The sequence below is a fragment of the Terrapene carolina genome, unplaced genomic scaffold, assembly GCF_002925995.2.
Source record: "Terrapene carolina triunguis isolate 2854851 unplaced genomic scaffold, T_m_triunguis-2.0 Scaffold62, whole genome shotgun sequence".
NCBI lineage: Eukaryota > Metazoa > Chordata > Testudines > Emydidae > Terrapene > Terrapene triunguis.
The window spans coordinates 29,211,077-29,217,007 of record NW_020664413.1 but is presented as its reverse complement, the minus strand read 5'-3'; positions in this window follow the sequence as shown (position 1 = coordinate 29,217,007).

Below are 5,931 nucleotides of genomic sequence, written 5' to 3'. Positions count from 1 at the left end.
CTTCTCCAGTCTTCTTGGACCACCCCGTATCACCGTGCCGGAGTGGGCCACAACTGAGAATACCAAATTTAGGACAAACTGCTGAGAAATAGGGCAGACACACCCCAAAACTGGTGGTTATTCCCCCATAAGATATACCAGACCAGCAACAAGAGTAACCTTCTGTTTTACCGCACTGGCTAACAAGAAATCAGAAAAGCAGTTTCCTTAGGTATTCTAGTCCTTGTATCACCACCAAAAACTCTAGACTTAACGATGAGTGGTTATTTAAAACCAATTTCATCAATCAAAGGGTTCTTCTGATCCCAAAGGACCAACCACATACGCAGGTCAATATATAATTTAGATCTTACCCAATAATCACACTGTTGCCAATCCTTTAGTATCTAATATCTAAATATCTAGTTTATTTATAAAAGGAAAGAAAGGTGAGAGTTAAAATTGGTTAAAGGAATCAAATACATACAATAATTGCAAAGTTTTTGGATCAGACTTGTAGCCTTATGAGTCAATAGTGTGCCCTTGTTGCCAAGAAGGCTAACGGCATTTTGGGCTGTATAAGTAGGGACATTGCCAGCAGATCGAGGGACGTGATCATTCCCCTCTATTCAACATTGGTGAGGCCTTATCTGGAGTACTGTGTCCAGTTTTAGGCCCTACAAGAAGGATGTGGAAAAATTAAAAAGAGTCCAGCAACAAAAGGAGGGCAACAAAAATGATTAGGGGGCTGGAGCACATGACTTATGAGGAGAGACTGAGGGAACTGGGATTGTTTAGTCTGCAGAAGAGAAGAATGAGGGGGGATTTGATAGCTGCTTTCAACTACCTGAAAGGGGGTTCCAAAGAGGATGGATCTAGACTGTTCTCAGTGGTGCCAGATGACAGAACAAGGTGTAATGGTCTCAAGTTGCAGTGGGGGAGGTTTAGCTTGGATAGTAGGAAAAACTTTTTCACCAGGAGGGTGGTGAAGCACTGGAATGGGTTACCTAGGGAGGTGGTGGAATCTCTTTCCTTGGAGGTTTTTAAGGTCAGGCTTGACAAAGCCCTGGCTGGGATGATTTAGTTGGGAATTGGTCCTGCTTTGAGGAGGGGGTTGGACTAGATGACCTCCTGAGGTCCCTTCCAACCCTGATATTCTATGATTCTATGATAGAATAAACTGCTGGCTTAAGTCAAGTCTCTGGTTGCTTCCAAATCATTGGAAGGCCTCAGTCCCTTGGTTAAAATGCTCCCATTAGTACAAGTTCATAGTTCAGAGGTTTGAGCAGGAAAGAGGCAAAATGGAGATGTTTCCAGAGCCTTTTATAGCTTCTGCCAAGTGAAGGGAAACCCATTGTTCTAGTTTGTGAAAAATTACAGGTAACAAGATGGAGTTTGGAATCACATAAGCAAGTCACATGTCCATGCATGCTTCGCTTAATCATAGCAGAGGCCAGTAACCATACTCTAGTTAGAATGTCCTCAGGAAAGTCCATTAAGTGTAGATAGGTGTCTTCCATGGTCCATTGTAAGTGAAGTGTTCTTTGATGGGCCATTCAACTTGAATAGTTCCTTCACAATGTTCTGACTAAATACCTTGTTGGTGTTACCACAAGAGCAAACACTTGAAATACAGGTACATAGTTAATATTCATAACTTCAAATACAAAAATGATACATGCATACAAATAGGATAATCACATTGAACAAATCATAAATTTTTGACACCTTCCTTGACATACTTTGTACAAGATCTGTTGTAATTATATAACAGTGGCAGCAACAATGATCTACCTGGTCATGTTTTAATCATATAACGTCTCACCCTGTCCTCCAGGAGTTCTCAGAGTTAATAGCTAATGGTCATAATAATTGCTAAGATTGCTTCAGTTGGTTCCTTAAGTTACCCTAGGATGAATTTCACCAACCCCTGCTAACTTGAATACATCTAACTTATCTAAATATTCTTTAACCTGTTATTTCCCTATTTTGGCTTGCATTCCTTCCCCTGTGTTGTTAATATTAATTGTGTTGAGTATCTGGTTATCATTAACTTTTTTAGTGAAGACTGAAGCAAAATAGGCATTAAACACTTCAGCTTTCTTGATGTCATCAGTTATTACCTCTCCTTCCCCACTAAATAGAGGACCTACACTCTCCTTCATCTTTCTCTTGCTCCTAATGTGTTTTCAGAACCTTTTCTGATTGCCTTTTATGTCCCTTGCTAACTCTAACTCATTTTGTGCCATAATCTTTCTGATTTTGCTCCTACATGCTTGTGCTATTCTTTTGTACTTCTCCTTAGCAATTTGTCCATGTTTCCACTTTTTGTAGGATTCCTTTAAAGAGCTCCTGGTGGAGCCATATTGGTCTCTTACAATTCTTCCTATCTTTCTCTCACATCAGGATGGTTTGCAGTTGTGCCTTTAATATTGTCTCCCTGAGAAACTGCCAGCTCTCCTGAACTCCTTTTTCCCATAGAGTTTCTTCCCAAAGGACCTTGCCTACCAGTTCTTAAAGTTTGTTAAAGTCTGCTTTTTTGAAGTCCATTGCCCTTATTCTGTTACTCTGACTCATTAGAATCATGAAATCTATCATTTCATGATCACTTCCCCCAAATTGCTTTCCATCGTCAGATTTGCTACCAATTACTCCCTGTTGGTCAGAATCAAGGGTAAAATGTCTGTCACCCTAGTTATTTCCTCCACTTTCTGGAACAAAAAGTTGTCCTCAGTACATTCCATGAACTTACTGGAAATTGTGTTTTGCCATATTACTTTCTGGCAACAGGATCAAGCCAAACGATATCGTGGATCAAGAAGTGAATCAATTGGAAGAGTGATGCACGGAAGCCTGAACAGCACTGGTCCACACTAAGCCTTGCTTTAGCAAGTGCTATTAATCTCACTTGCATTAACAGCAAATTCAAAGTAATGTTTAAAAACATTGTAAAAAAGGCTTATAATGTATTGTTTGCTAAAAGCTCCAATGGTGCTATACTGGTACTGTTATTTGTGTGGGGACTGGAGTGTTTAGAGGATTGGTAAGGAATATTAAACCATTTGGCCCATTTCAGTCTGTTGCTAGTATTTGAAGCCAATAATGGGTTTTTTGTTGCCTACATAGAATCAGTTGGTAGTCGCTGTCCACAAAGAGATCCCCACGAGTGACATAACTTTTAATTAAAACTGTACTTAATTAAGAAATTCAGACTTGCCGTCTGTTAACTATGATGTCATCTATAGGATTTATGCTGACAATCTCAGCAGAGAACATAAAAACAGCCATACTGGGTCAGACCAATGGTCCATCTAGTCCAGTATCCTGTCTTCCAACAGTGGCCAATGCTAGATGCTTCAGAGGGAATTAACAGAACAGAACAGCAATTATTGAGTGATAATCCCAGCTTCTGTTGTTAACTCCTAGTTTCTGGCATTTAAAGGCTTAAGACACCCACAGCTTGAGGTTGCATCTCTGACCATCTTGACTAATAACCATTGATGGACCTATCCTCCATGAACTTATCTAATTCTTTTTTGAAGGGATAAATAACACTTCCTTATTCGCTTTCTCCACACCATTCATTATTTTATAGACTTCTATCATATCCCCCTTTAGTCATCTCTTTTGCAAGCTGAATAGTCTGTCTTTTTAATCTTTCCTCATATGGAAGTTGTTCCATATGCCTAATCACTTTTGTTGCCCTTCTCTGCACTTTTTCCAATTATAATATATCTTTTCTGAGATGGGGTGACTAGAGTTGCACAAAGTATTCAAGGTGTAGGCGTACCATGGATTTATATATTGGCATTATATTTTTTGTCTTATTATTTATCTCTTTCCTAATTGTTCCTACATTGTTAGTTTTTTTTGACTGCTGCTTCACATTGAGTGGATATTTTCAGAGAACTATCCCAATGATTCCAAGATATCTTTTGTGATGGTAATGGCTAATTTAGACCTCATCATTTTGTATGCGTAGATGGGATTCTGTTTTCCAATGTGCATTACTTTGCATTTATCAACATTGAATTCCATCTGCTATTTTGTTGCCCAGTTTTGGAGATCCATTTGTAATTCACCGCAGTCTACTTTGGACTTTACTATCTTGAGTAATTTTGTATCATCTGCAAATTTTCCCACCTCACTGTTTATCCCTTTTTCCAGATCATTTATGAATATGTTGACCAGCACTGGGCCCAGAACAGATCCCTTGGGGACACTGGTGTTTAGGGGTTTTAAGATTTAGGGATTGATTTGACGTGAAACGTGAACTACCCAGAACTCCTAGAGGTGAGACCTCCAGCTCAGGCTGAGGCATACTAATGGGGCAAGGCAAGAAAGCCTGAGCCGGACCTGTTCTATAATTAAATAAAAGACTTCAGTTCAAATGCCTGAGTAGTGAGCACTACAGACCTGATATCCCTCTCACACCAGTGAGAAACAGGAGTAATTACAGTGAACCAAATGTAAAATAGCATAGGTGAGAGAAGCATCAGACCTTAAATTCCTTAAACAGATTTTTAAAAGTATTATTTCCTGGACTTAAAGTTGTTGTAGTAAAATAAATAAATAAATAAATAAAGATACAGTACAACCTCAATTTTATGAACATCAATCTTAGGACACTTTTCTTGATGGGGGTGCGGGGGAAGTCTTATGACTAAAGTGATGTCAGTGAAGAATAGGTTGACATCTTTTCACATTCTGATATCTTCAGTGCATCGGGAATTGCTTTGCAGGGGTTTGAAGGGCAAGAAGTAATCAATGCAGTGCACCATGCTGCAATTTATGCACTATACCTTCTGTAATTTTGAGATGTTCAGTTTTATGAATTTTTTTATTTAATGAACTCGATCCCCAAATAGCTGATAAAATGGGGATTCTCCTATGTTTGATGAAGATTTCATGAATATTGGTCATACAATTGTGGGTCTAGGCTAGCCCATGAAAAATACCTTTTTGTAACAGTTTCTTCTGATTCTATTTTCTGTTTAAAATTATAAAAACGTGTTCATTTGACAGGCCTGTACTCTATTTAATGTGATATATTAAGTTTATAATATTTAAAATAACAGTTACACTTCTATAAATTACTGTTACAAGATTGTAAGATTCTCATTGCAAACAACACTTTGAATGGGTCATAAAAATAGGGCCTGAGCCAGAGCCCATCGAAGTCATGGGAAAGTGAAAGAAGTGGACTCTGGATCAGGCCATAAGTTAAGTAAAAAATCCAAACAACAAAGAACCTTTTAGCCATTTACAAAGTTAGAGTTCATGATTTGTATTTCTATGTGCTGATTAGCAAACACATATGAAGGATACAGGATTTGTTAGTAATTTATAGTAAAATTAAATTTGTATCAATAATATTTATTCTCTCTTTATAAGCTGCCTATCACCTGTGTTTGCTGAAACTCAGTGAAGAACAATAATGCCACAAATCCTGATTTGCCTAGTTTTGGCTTTCTAAACAATCACCTTGGGGCCCAAACCTACACTCACTTAGTGAGCAGTTCCACCATGATGATAATTTTATTTTTGCTATAAGAAGGATTTCTGTGGCCTACCCTTTTATGTTATAGTAATACTTACATACTTTCCATTTCAGACCTTTTCTCAGATATATAAATATGTAAAATTAAACAAAACCAAGTCCTAGCTAGGTCTGGATCCTGGAACACTACAGGGCCAGATGTTCAGAGGTGCTGAACACCCTCAGGCCCTATTATAAATCAGGTTCACTGAACCCCACTAGGGCTACTTGTGATTACACTCCACACCTTTTTCTGCCTGTAGAGGGATCTGATGTGGAAAGTGTTTTATAGGTAGGTGTTAATTTTATGTGAATGTGTATGCCGTAAAATCCCCTTATAGGACAAAACGACTACATTATAACTGGCTTTAGAGTTTTCACTAACTATGCATTGAAACCATTTGGAACTATCA